Below are 14,893 nucleotides of genomic sequence, written 5' to 3'. Positions count from 1 at the left end.
ATTGTAAGTTAAGGAGACTACTTTCAATACTGTGAATGGGCTTGATTCAAAATGAAAGGCCTCAACAGAAAAAAAAAAAAAAGTCATTTCCCAGGAGAAGTAATTCTGCATCAACACTACAATATTAGCTCCCTTGCCCTACAGACTTTGAACTTGCCAGCCTCCAAAATTACATAAGCCATTTCCTTCAAATTCTCTCTCTCTCTCTGTATGTCTGTAAATATGTATCCTCCTATGTGATTAGATAGATAGATAGATAGATAGATAGATAGATAGATAGATAGATAGATAATAGATAGATAGGAGATATACATGCATATGTCTATATGTATTCTACTGTTTGTTTCTTTGGATAAACTTGTTCATGAATCAGAGAATATACCAAGGGTCTGAATTTTTAAAGTACAGTTAAATTCCAGTCTGTCCAAGAGGATTTATCAACCTTTACAGGCTCATTTTCAGAAAACTTGCTTTTGCATACAGACAACTTTGGATCCAGTCTGATAGCTCAGAACCACCTGGCAGAAACAGGTACAATTATTTGAGGACGTGAACTTGACAGACCCAGCATGTGAGCATGATAATTTTTAGAGCAGTTTTGGCTCTCAAATCCTAGCTCTATATCCTTCCTCACCTTGTTCACCCTCCTTAAACTCTTTCATGAACTATCCTCTTTCTAACTTAGTTTTAATTCTAAGGACATTGATGATATATAATCCTCAACTCTTGCAAAAATGCACTTGATCCTTTCTACTTCCGTAAATGGATAATTTCACTACTCTATATGTAATAGTATATTACCAGCAGCAGCATATTTTTGATGGCCCTTTACACTAAAATGTGATAATATAAATGAGATACTGAAGTAAGAAATCAAAATGTTTCTACTCTATCCTTCATATATGCACAAATCAGATAGCTTATTGTATGTGGGTAATAATACACCATTTTATTATAAATAAGAAATGCTTTTAGAAAAGAAAAACTGTTGTAAGGTAATCTCAATAACTTATTACCTCATTGTATTACATTTAGTTTTATGTTTAATGACTTTTTGTGTAATGATTTATTATATTGTACTGTCTTATGCTTACATACTTGAAGAAATTTTATGAAGATTGAGAACCATTTGGATTTAAAGACATTCTGAATGAAAGTTTAACCTTCTATTTAAATAAAAATACTACCGTGCAGAGATAAGAAGGTAGAACACACATACATGATAGTTCTTCCTCAACTATGATTATAGAAGACTAGTAATTTTCTGAAACATGCCTTTCTTTTTACTGCACCTTGTTTATAACTATAGCCTATAATACACTTAGACTTATTCCTTCTCTGTCCCTGCAGTACACTGGTGATAATTTCTTAGATGCTTTTCTGTACTTGCACTTACATATTCCTTCCAAATTTTTGGACAAATATAGCTAAAAGGCTCATTGCTCATAAGAAGAGAGAGAGATATATATATTGGAACCAAAGAACACTTAATGTGTCAATAATTAATTTCTTATCTCTCATTTATAAGTACACAGTCTCTACTCTGAAAACTGTGATTGTATGAAGAATGGATCTAGGGATTGGAACATCAAAGATAAGATCCTGAAATGATTTGGTAACGTCCTAGGCTGTAACCACAGTGTTGAGCTTTTTTCCAACAAGAAATTAACACTAAAATTCCAAATAATGCAACAGACTAATGAATAATTAAGTCATCACTTTTGATTAATTGTGATGAAGTCCCTACCTAAATAACAGCATAGGAGAAAATAGTTTGTGCTGAACATGACCATTAAACATTTGTGTATATGTGTGCATGTATGCATGTGTGTGTGTGTATGTGTAGATGTATAATATATGTTTCTTATATACTACAGTCTTAACAGAAATAAAGTGATAATCTCAGAGCTTGAAATTTCAGCTTTAGTTGCATTAAAGAGGAAACAAATAGGGTTTAATGGGTATACCAAGATAGAGTACTCTCATCTGTTTCAGATCCTCCCTCTTATATTAAAAAGCTCTGGAAATTGCACAAAAACTATCACAAGAAATCTCTGAAAGACAGGAAACAGAAGGCACACTGCCTAGGAAACTCAGGACTTGAGGAACAACATGGTGGTGAGTTCTTGGAGTTTCCTTATTGCTTCCTAAATATCAAGACAGAGCACCAGAAGCTTTCAACCGAGAACTGCCAAATGACCTAGACAACAAAATCTCCAAGGAAAGCCTTCTCATATTGCCGAAGACATAAATAAATGAAGAGGCATGCTATGTTAATGAATTGGAAGACTCAACATAGTAAACATAACAGTTCTTGAAATTGGTCTCTAGGTTTAATGAGATTCCTACCAAAATCCCAGAATGTTTTAATGGATATAGACAAGCTTTCTCTAAAGTTATATGAGAAGGCAGTGAGCCTACGATATTTAAAGCATTTCTTAAAGTGGAGAAAATTATTCTACCCATTATTAAAGTCTACTAGATAGTCACATAAGAACACATACAATTCAATAGCAAAACAACAAACAATCCAATTTAAAAAAAAATTGACGGGGCGCCTGGGTGGCACAGCGGTTAAGCGTCTGCCTTCCGCTCAGGGCGTGATCCCGGCGTTCTGGGATCGAGCCCCACATCAGGCTCCTCCGTTATGAGCCTGCTTCTTCCTCTCCCACTCCCCCTGCTTGTGTTCCCTCTCTCGCTGGCTGTCTCTATCTCTGTCGAATAAATAAATAAAATCTTTAAAAAAAAAAATTGACAAAGGACTTGAATAGACATTTTTCAAAGAAGATACCCAAATAGCCAACATCATGAAAGGTACATGAAAACGTACATGAAAAGGTCCACAACATCACTCACTCATCATCAAGGAAATGTAAATCAAAACCACAATGAGATATCACCTCACACCTGTTAGGTTGTTTATTATCAAAAGACAACGAGTATTAGAAAAGATGTGGATAAACAGGAAGTCTGATGCACTGGTAATGGAATTCTAAACTTGCACATCAACTGTAGGAAGCAGTATGGAGGTTCCCCAAAAAGTTAAAAATAGAACTAGCATATGATCTAGCAATTCCACTTCTAGGTAGATATACTAAAAAAAAATTAAATTACTATCTCCAAAAGATATTGTTACCCCCATGTTCATCACAACATGATTTATAATTGCCAAGACATGGAAACAACCTAAGTGTCCATCAATCGATGAATGGATAAAGGAAATATATAAATATATAAATTTATATATTACATATAACATATGTAATACAATATTATTAAGTTATAAAAAAGAAGAAAATAATTACTTTTACAATACTATGGATGTATCTTTTGGTCATAATGCTAAGTAATGTTAAGTCAGAGAAAAATGAATACTGTATAATCTCACTTATATGTGGAATCTAAAAAGGTGAACGCAGAAACAGAGAATAGAAGGGTGGTTGTCAGGGTTTGGGAAGTGGGGGAAATGGTGAAATGTTGGTCAAAGGGTACAAACTTCCAGCCATAAGATAAGTAAGTTCTGGGGATTATAGTCACAATATAGTGACTATAATTAACAATACTGTGTTATATACTTGAAAAGTGTTAAGAGAGTAGATCTTAAATGTTATCACCACACACACACACACACACACACACACACACACACACACACAAATGCTTATTATGTGAGGGGATGAGGTGTTAACTAACCTTATTGTGGTAATCGCTTTCTAATACATACATGTATCAACTTGTCATATTCCATATCTTAAACGTATACATGGTATAAGTCAGTAATATCTCAATAAAGCTGGGGGGGGGGAAGAAAACCAAAGACCCTGGGCTTTGGCTCAGGGCAGACCAAGGAAGTGGAGGACAGGTGAAAAATATACACTCATGTCAGGTCAAGAACAAGGTAGAAGGGGCACAGAATATTTGGTGGCATTCAATATTTGTTTTGAGCTATTTGTGCTATGTTGGCTGGATGCCACCTACAGAAGTGTATTTCTGAATTCTTATTGGAGACATAACTGGAAGACCAAGAATAGAATAACGTGATGTGGAAGACTTCAGTGTCAGAGCTGGAGACTCTTTCTAAAATGGTCTAAGTTCTTCCCAAGATGCTTGGCCACTGGGCAGATTTTTCAAAGGTAGTAGATGTCAGCTAGATACCCCAACCCTTTTTCTTTTAAAGTACTTAAAAAAAACCATTTTGACCAAAACAATTACATGAATGTTTCTATTTTTGGATTAATGACTATATTTCCCCTTGTATATGGGTATATCTACACTGCTTTTATTCTTCCTTCTAGATTCTAATTATGAGAATAGAAGATATGGTTTATCCATCTCTAAACCTCTCCTCCTACCACTACTTCTACTTAATCCAGTGCTTTGAACATGGTAGAAACTCAATAAATAGTGCAAAATTTAATGGAATTTCCTTAATGTATGAAAAGTCATATTACTCTTGGGACGTATTTAATTTCTCTGACAGTGTGATTTTCTCCTTGTCACCACCAGCACATCTGGACTAAACTGGTTTGCCCATACCCCCTCCTGGGTAGCTAGAGGTGGACGCTTTGCTGGCCTTAAATTATTTGTCACAATCTCTTAAAATGAGGTATTCTCATTCTCCACCAGAGTAATGAAAATAAATAAGGGTGGGCTTTTTAAAAATTGTTAATTAGAAATATTTGTGTAGTAAACATGGTCAGATTATGTCCTATGAACCTCAAACATCTCATTCATTAAGAATATTCTGCTTTATAAATAAACATGAGGATTCAAAAAAAATCTGTTAGGAGAATAGATATGCTAAGTGTTCTTACCACAATAAAATAAAATAAAAATTAATATTTTAACAGTAAAAAAAAAATAAAAAGCAAAAGGCACAAACAGACATTTCACCAAAGAGAATATAATTGCAGGTGATACGTAAGCACATGAGCTCTTCACCATAATTAAGCATCAGGGAAATGCAAATTGAAACCACAATGAGATCTAATTACACACATATCTGAATAGCTAAAACTAAAACAATAACAACGACAGAAACAAAGTGACAACACCAAATGCTGACTATGATGTGGAGAAACTGGGTCATTCCTAGATTCCTGATGGAAAAGTAGAATGGTCCAGCCACTTTGGAAAACAGTTTGGCAACTTCTTATAAAGCTAAACGTGCAATTTCCCTGTAACTCAATAACTGCACATTTTGACATTTTTCCCAGGAAAATAAAAGCTACGTGCACACAGAACATGTATAATAATGTTCAAAGGAAGTTAAGTGTAGCTATAAAACTGTAACATGGGGGATTTTTATGGCAATAGAGTTGTTAAGTATCTAAACCGTATCAGTGTCAATATTCTGCTTTTGATACATTACTATACTTTTACAACACATTCCCTTTCAAACTGGGTATACATGATGGTTGTATTATTTCTTACAACAGTTATAAGTCTATAATCATCTGAAAATTAAAGTTTAATTGTGAAGAAGTGCTTAAATGGTGGCTCTAAAACAATCTCTTAATTATTTTAAGTTCATAGATGTACTTAATGCAAATCACAATTAATGTTTAATAGTGCTAGTTGCAGTACTATAGAAATGAATTTACAGAGTCACCTCCTTTTACTTGTATCTCCTGTCCTAAATTTTACATTCATGTGGGTTTCAGAATGAACCTCTTCCTCATCCAATTAGTCACCAGATTCTACTAACAATTAAACATTTAATCTGTTCCTAAGACATTCTGAACGTAGGCCAAACCCAAATATTACTTTGAAGCACGCCTCACGGTTACATTTTGTTCTTTTTTTTTTTTTTGCTCCAGTTTAATTGTGCCCTAATTGTTTGATTGTTGCCTTTCTTTCCTTTCTCTTAAGACCATATTTACTCACAGAAATCTGTCTAACCTCTCTAGAGAGCTTGTACATTTTGGACTATAAAAAGAGTATCAACATAGAGACTTCGTTAAAAAGGAAAGTACTCCAGAATATTGTAGACGCTTTATGACTTTTAATATTTCTGTAACTTCAGGAACAAAGGCCTCTGAGTAAGCGCAACTATACAATGCAATTGGGTCACTGTTTTTCTGCAGAAAAGTAATTATTTCTAGAATTAATAGTGTGGTATTTAGTTATTATATTTACAGTGCTGTTATGCACATAAAATAAATATATTGACTTAAATAATAATTGCTTCTTGCCTCAGCTATTGATGATTCTGGATATATATTCTATGTTTCACTAGCCCATATTAAAGACATCTTCCTTCAAGCGTCTTGATTTAGTAAAAGAAGTGGGAGCAAAGACAGCTAGATGTCGATTTACTGTTAATGAAGAACGCATCAAGGCTGGACTGACCTTTATTTAACCATATCCCATTTTAATTTAGAAAAATTCAGTCAGCTTGAAATGGATTAAAAAAGAAAGAAAGAAAAAGAAAGAAAAGAAAAAGAAAGAAAGAAAGAAAGAAGGAAAGAAAGAAAGAAAGAAAGAAAGAAAGAAAGAAAGAAAGAAAGAAAAACATGATTTTCTTATTTCCCTTTTCCTGTCCTGGGGGAAGAAATAAAGAAGTAAACAGAACTGGTCATCAGAAAAGGCCACTCTGCATTACTTTGATGTGGAGACCTGGAAAATTGCAATTTACAGCACCAAGGGCGCAGCTCCCTCCACAGGTCATCCTGACTGTATCTGTATTATTGGTTTGCTTTACATGTTCATCACATTTCTGCTCATTCAGCTCATTTTGAGAAAGCTCTGCATTACGTTGAGAGCAGGGTTGCATTATACATGGACAGACAACCCTTGGGATTCATTGGATAAATATTATTACATTTTAAAAATAAATTTTTCTCAGATTTTCTTTTGCTTTCTTGCCCTTGTGTCCTTGTCCCTGCCCCTCGAATTAATTTTACTCATAAACTCACATAAGTAAGCTGAGATCACAGGGGTAGGTCAGGAAACTGGCAATCTCAAATGTTCCCCTTGAGTGTTCTGTTCACAAACTTATCACAGGTATTATTCCTTTCCTAGAGGCACATTTCAAGTCTCCAAAAATACCCTATACTTCCTAGGCATACAATAAGACACTGTGTGCAGTATGTGTAGTGATGAAGAGGTTTGGAAGTCAAAATCAGCAGAAACAAAATTTCTGCTCCATCACACATGAGCTATATAACCTCTCAAAGCTTCACGTTTCATATCTATAAATTCCAACATACCCCCGAGAGTTGGCATAAAGATAAGGTATAATATAATGAACATAAAAAGAGATGATCACAGGGACCAGATCAGAGTATACACTAAGTAGAATATTTTTAAAGAGAATCTCTGGGCTAGAATAGATTTGAAGGACCTACTTCCTATATTACTCCCATAGACATTCAGACTTGAAATACTCTATTCAATCAATCTGAATAGACTAGAATAAAACGCTAAGAATCTTCAACCTTTAGTTTATCTATTTCTTCCCTCCTTCTTCCTCTAATGCTAAAATCCATTTTGGATTCCACTGTTGGGATCATAAAGAACAAATTTAACCTCTCTTCCCATTTGACAGCCCTTACTTAGAAAACACCTACTATATACTCCCTTGACTTCTCTCCTTTGAGGTTGTTTTACAGTGTTTCCCAAAGTATGAGTTTTTGAAACCCAACCTTTTGTTTGCCTCCCTGATCCAAATGCTCTAGTCAAATGAATTCCATATCTAGAGTCTTGGTCATCTGTGTCCTTTTTGTTCTCTGTCACGTAACCCATCTTTAATTTTCTCTTTCCCTGTTTCTAACCAATCCTTTGCTTGACAAGTGAAGACCAAAGTTAATTTGGGGAGTGGCATTTGTATTTGCCTAGGCTTCAACAAAATGTTTCCTACACTTTTTTCATCTATTTTCATTTCTTAGCAATGCAAGATGCTTAAAGACAAAGGCCATTACCAACACGAGAATCTAAGATTTTAAAGTTGTGACCAGGGTAATATAAACAGAATTGAAAGAACGCTTGGCCCAAATTCCTGCTATCATAATCATGTTCAAATTAGGCACTTGAGGCACCAGGAGGTTAACTGACTTCCAGAATTCATACAACAGTATTAGTCTCCTCCCTACTGTTCAAGGGCTCCTTGTAACAATACAATTTTCCATTCCCTTGGTACAGATATCTCAAGACAGAGCCCATACATTTTTTTTAACCTGAATATCCTATCTGAGATAATATTTAAATTTCAGATTTTACATTAAAGTTGTAGCTTTTCAGTTTCTTTTAGAATGGGGACCCTTGCAAGTTCTAAGGCCACATTCGCACTTTCCATGGAGCTCAGTGGTGCTTGTGCCATGTAGAAGGGATCACACTCCATGTGACCTGGCTAGCTTCTGTAGGTATAAAGTTTACCATGCTACTTTTCCAAAGTTTTGCATAATTTTACAAGCATTTTCATATCTACCCTTTTTATTTGAGCCCATGACAATATTATATAATATATGGAACTGATGTAATAATAAATGTGTATTTTAGTTGCTTTGAGATGAGATATCTAATGTGTTAGGCAGGGGTAGCATGGTGCAGTGATTTGGGTACAAGTTTTTAATAAATGTTATCTATAAACATTTCCTTCAGACTAGGCAGTAGAAGTCAGTTCTCCAGGTATCAAATATAGGGATCCTACCCGAGTGACACTAGCCATACTCACTGGCTCATATGCCTCCCTTGTCTCCAGTTTCTGGACTATCTCAAAATTACCTCACCGGGCTGCCAACAGGCACTCTCTCATCATCAGACACTAGATGAGTTATTGGAACATCTCAACATGCTGCCCCCACCCATCTCACCTCCATATTCCTATATGAGAAGTGTGAAGAGTGTCCTGTGTATAAGGTGACACCTAAATCATATAGTCAGACTGGATATGAATGAGACTAAATGCATTTTTTATGACCTGTTAACACTGACTGCTATAATACATATTTTAAAAATTAGGTAATTGAATGCCATGCTTCATTTAGTAAATCAGTGGCTGTAGGACTGCAGCTGAGGTCCTTTTCAAATATTTCTAAAAATTTTCGAAAACTGATTGGTCATACAAATGCCTGACTTTTCCTTTGTGAATGAATATCAATCTGGAAAATTTTCCTGTCAAAAACCTAAGCTCTTCCACAAATGAGTGAAGCCATCTGATAATTGTGTTTCTCTGCTTGACTTATTTTCCTTAGCATATTCTCCTCCAGTCCCATCCATGTTGCTGCAAATGTTGGGTAATCATTCTTTTTGATGGCTGAGTAATATTCCATTGTATATATGGACCATATCTTCTTTATCCATTCGTCTGTTGAAGGGCATCTCGGCTCCTTCCACAGTTTAGCTATCGTGGACAATGCTGCTATGAACATTGGGGTGCATACAGCCCTTCTCTTCACTATGTCTGTATCTTTGGGGTAAATACCCAGCAGTGCCTTTGTGGAACATAAGGAATAGCAGAGAGATCGGTAGGAGAAGGAAGGGGAAAACGAAGGGGGGTGTGGTAAACAGAGGGGGAAATGAACCACAAGAGACTATGGACTCCGGGAAACAAACTGAGGGTTTTAGAGGGGCGTGGGGGGATGGGCCAGCCCAGCGATGGGTATTAAGGCGGGCATATATTGCATGGACCACTGGGTGTTATACACAAACAATGAATCATGGAATATTACATCAAAAACTAATGATGTGCTGTATGGTGAATACCATATCATAATTAAAAAAAACAAAACACCTAAGCTCTTCATCCATCCCCTAGGCATACAAGATTCACAAAGAAGATATGCAATTGATCAATAACATCATGAGAAGATGCTCAGCACTATTAGTTACTAAGGAAATGAAAATCAAAACTACAGTCTATCACTCTACAACCACCAGGATGGCTACAACTGAAAAGACAGAAAATAACAAGTTTTGATAAGGATAGGAAGAAATTAGAATGCTCATATACCATTGGTAAGCGTGTACAATGGTACAGCTGCTTTGGATAACTCTAGAAGTTTTTCAAAAGTTTAAATATAGAGTTACCAATATGATCCAGGAATTCCACTCCTATATACTCAAGAGCAGTGAAACATATTTTCACACAAAGGCCTGTACTCAAATGTTTATAGGAGCACTGTTCGTAATTGCCAAAAGTGAGAAAAACCTAAATTTTCAACATCTCATGAATAGAAATAAATGTTATATATCCATATATCCATACAATGGAATATTATTCTATAGTAAAATCAATGGAGTACCGATATGTGCTAAAACATGAATGAACCCTGAAAACTTTATCCTACTAGAAAGAAACTAGTCACAAAAGACAACATATTGTATAATTCCATGTATATGAGATGTCCATAACGGTAATTCTATAGAGACAGAAATTAGATTAATGTTTGCTACGGCTAGAAGAAGGGGGATAGATAGAAGTGACTGTAAAGTGCCTGGGGTTCTTGTAGAGGGACAAAATGAGATTCTGTTTTAAAATTAGATTGTGGTGGTAGTTGCAACTTCATGAAGATTCAAAAAACATTGAATTCTACCTTTAAAGAGGTGAAATTTTTGGTTTGTGAATTACATCACAATAAAATTATTAAAATACATTAATAAAATAAAACAAGAGGTCACAGTCTTTTGTTCCAATTCTTCATGTCATCCTTAACAGGGAACATTCATAGTAACAATAACTCTTGAAGATTTTTCCAGGGTGCCCTTCCACTTTTGACCTAGGAAGATAGAGCTGAGTGCATTATCTCTTTCCATTATACTATGTCCTATTAGATTTCTTATTTCATGATTCCTGAGAATCTATAGTGAGGTGTCCCTGTGATGTTTTTAGATTTGGTAGCACAAGGCATGAAAGACATAGCTAAAAAAAAAGTATAGAGATCGAACGCAGACTTTTCCTAAATCATGGGGCAACACCCAGTGTCCTCAATCCATGCTACATGGCATCCTCGAGTTTGTGTCTGGGAGGCAGCTGTTTCACCTTCTTGTGTGTAAACTGTAGATGTCTGTGTACATGTGTACCCTTTAATCCCTGAATCATTTGTAGACACAATAAACATTAGAGAAGCATGAACTCATTTTCTTTTAAATTAGTACTTAGTAAACAACTACAAACTACTGAAAATCCAGGATAAATAGACCCAGAGTATTTTTGATTCGAGAAGATGGTTGGTTCTATGAGGAAGCATAATTGATGCCTTGTGTTTTCCTAATCCAATCATGTTATTTTTTTCTGATAACCTCTCATCACAGAATAAATTTTATCATTAAAATTTTGCCATTTGCCATTAAAAGAGATTATTTTGTCTTAAGCTATGGGATTTTAACACTTGAGTTTTAATCCAACAGTTGCTTCACAGAGAAAATAGTTCTTAGCTTCAGTATTACCCATAAAATGCAAAGAAGACCACTTGTCTGTAGTTGTAGGAGAAATTGAGTAAGGAAAATAATTAACAGTAAGCTGCAACTGTACCTTCTTGGATGACATCAGGCTTGAGTTTTGAAACCTCAAGGCCTGTTCCAGATTGTACTCTCTTGAGCCTTTCCACACTGTACCTGAGGGCTTTGAGAAGACTCTAATCTTTCAAACACTAATTAAAATAAAAGGCAGCCTGGAGACCCTGGAGAAGAACTCTGTCAGGAAGCCAATTAGCTTAGGTCCACCCCTGACTCGGCCAGCTCAGTACTTACTTTAAGGCTACTTTCCTATTCTCTTTTTATTTTTATAACCTATAATTAGTTACTGTGGCATAAAATTTCCAAGACCACAGGCAGCATTTAACTGCAGCATCATGACACCTGGGATAAAGATCAGCTCTAGGGGAGATTATATGTTGGGTGATTAGAGCACCTCAGGAAAGAACATCCCAATTGTCTGAAATATGTCCCTGATTTAAGGATCAAAAAAAAAAAAAAGGACTCTTTGCTGGTATATCATACCAGATACCCTCCATCGTGGCCATGTGATCCAGCTGAGAACGGCACAGACTTCTGAAAAAAGTATCCCCTCATTGTCACATCAGGTTTCTAGGCTGTAACCAGATGCCAGTCTTGGTCTTGAAAGGAGTACAACCCCCTTCCCTGCACCAAACAACTGAAGGAGGCATCTTGGACTCTCATGTCAAATTAGGACAGAATTGTACCATGGTAAAATAGGAAAGGCTGGTTTTAATTTGACATCTCAGAGCAGTACCCATCACATACACACACGCACACACACACACACACACACACACACACACACACACTGATGTTCTCTCATGATCCCTCACCTGCTTTTAACCCTTCCATATATTTGAAAAATGTTAGTAACTAATTACTTCTCCTGGGAGTATACTCTGAGCTATTCACCCTTTCACTTACTATTGAATACCCACATTTGCTTTACTCAGCCAGATGTTTTTAAAGATACTTAGCTCAAACTACAAAAGGCTGCTGCCCTCATGGGTTATTCATATTACTAGAAAGAAGGCAAAGCTAATGTTTGTGGCTCACTTCTATGTACGGAACAAGGAAGGGTGTATGTATTATTTTGTTTAACATCTACCATAAAGTCAGTATTATTATTCCTGGTTTTAAAATCAGGTAACTGAGATATGGAGAGATTAAATAAATATTTAAAGTTCACAGATATAGCAGTGTTAGAGATCCAGTTTGAACTCAGGACTACCTGTCTCCAAAACCCCTATTCATTTGCTACAACATTGTTTATAATAATTGTAATACAATATATAACAGTATATAGCTTAGATAAGAGAGGAACCATCAGAGTGGAAATTGTCCAGATGCTGTCTTTGTTTGAAACTGTATTCACATGCCTGTATGAAACAAAATAAAATTGAAAATGAATATGTATTTTCTGATAAAATATTACAGGGGAAGAAATGGTTTGTGGCCAGGGCATACATCAACAGAAATCATGCATTGCAGGTAAGTCTGGTCTGAAGATTTCTTCCCAGAGCGATTCTCAAACACATTGAATTTCTATCACTTAGGGAAGCTTTTGTATGTACAGATTTTGTGTACGTGGAAAATAAAAAAAAAGTTTGTAGTACATTTGTAGAATACACAAATCATATTGGCAAGTGAGGCACAGGTAGGAAGAACTTACTTATCGATAGCTTTGAATAGAATGCCATCTCAAGGGGCACCTCGGTGGCTCAGTCCTTAAGCGTCCTGGGATCGAGCCCCACATCGGGCTCCTTGCTCAGTGGGAAGCCTGCTTCTCCCTCTCCCACTCCCCCTGCTTGTGTTCCTTCTCTCACTGTCTCACTCTCTGTAAAATAATGAATAAAATCTTAAAAAAAAAAGAATGCCACCTCAAAGGGCTTAAAAAAGGGAAAAGATACAGAATGTAAGTGGGGGGCATTTTACACCCACCAAGTAGCAGGAGCAAAAATCAGATAAGAATGTATGTCTCCCTTTGTTTACTAAGAACGTGGTCCATCCGTCTATTCAGCATCATCCCTCTCTATAATTTTATTTCATTTTATTTCCTTGAATTGACATATTATTCAAAGGTTCTAGCTCTCCTTGCTCAGAAGTTAGAGTTCTTAATTTTTTTATAATTTTTATTTTGTTATATTAGTCACCATACAGTACATCCCCAGTTTTTGATGCAATGTTCCATGATTCATTATTTGCATATAACACCCAGTGCACCATGCAATACATGCCCTCCTTAATACCCATCACCGGCCTATCCCAATCCTCCACCCCTCTCCCCTCTGAAGCCCTCAGTTTGTTTCCTACAGTCCATAGTTAGAGCTCCTATTATCTGCATTACTGATTTGCAGTTGACATCACAACTCCCTTTTGCAATTAAGGGATGCGGATTTAAAAATTTAAATTTAAATTCAAAATTTAAACAATTTATGTGAAGCCCTTCAACCTCACAGATCATGAAGTCCTTGTTCATAATCTATAACTCCAACCATTCTTAATTTCTTTCCTTCTCCAAAACTCAAATCTCTTCAATGATTCCACAAAATCTTGGCACATGCCATTTCCTATTTTATGGTGTGCTTTATTTGCATTATTTTTTAAGCTAATTCAGATCTTCACTCCTAGAAAGTTTCTGTGATTCCTTGAATCCAGGTTGGCTTAGATTCCGCTCCTTTATGCCTCTATATCACCCCCTGTGTGTATGTACATATGTATGCAAGCTACACATCTCTTTTTCTGTCAACCTCCTTCTTGGATGAAATGTTCTCATACAGTGGCCCCTGGCTTACAATCTTTGCAGAAAAATAACTTGATCGTTCATTGTTTCAAATAAGATATTCTTGAAATGTTTCATTGGTCGATTTGAGGGATGGGACAGTTCCAGGAAAATAGTCTTTACTAAACTATAAAACACTGTATTTTATAAATCTCACTTGTTTGTACAATTCATTATGTACTTCATTTCTCTTTTGCCAGTATTCTTTATATGGTAGATAACGTGTGCACAATCACTTAATGATCACCACAACCCTGGGCGTCATGGTCTCAACTTCACAGATGAGTAAATAGTTTCGGCAATATTATGTAACCTGCCCAGAGTCACCTGGCTTGTTGGAAGTGGTCAGAAGATTTGAACCTGAGTCTGTGGGAGTCCAGAGTCCTTGTCCCATTCATGATAGTGTGGCACTTGCTATCCTTGTCTTCTATTTCTTTTATACTTACAGCTATACCTAGATATTTTTGTTGTTTTCCATTTCGTACATAGGCCTTATGTTCTTGTTAGTAATAAGACATTTTCTCTCTAAGAGCATGGTACTGAAATTATTAGATTTCTATCAGTAGAGCCTTCTTCAGAAAATGCTCACTGTCTCTCAGATGAAACAGCAGAATAATTATAGGAATTAAGGAGAGCAGTTTTTGCTTTTCCAAAGAGGATATGTATGAGAAA

Source organism: Ailuropoda melanoleuca, chromosome 6 (assembly GCF_002007445.2).
Source record: "Ailuropoda melanoleuca isolate Jingjing chromosome 6, ASM200744v2, whole genome shotgun sequence".
Taxonomy (NCBI): domain Eukaryota; kingdom Metazoa; phylum Chordata; class Mammalia; order Carnivora; family Ursidae; genus Ailuropoda; species Ailuropoda melanoleuca.
The sequence above is the reverse complement of the archived record's forward strand: the minus strand, read 5'-3'. Positions refer to the sequence as shown.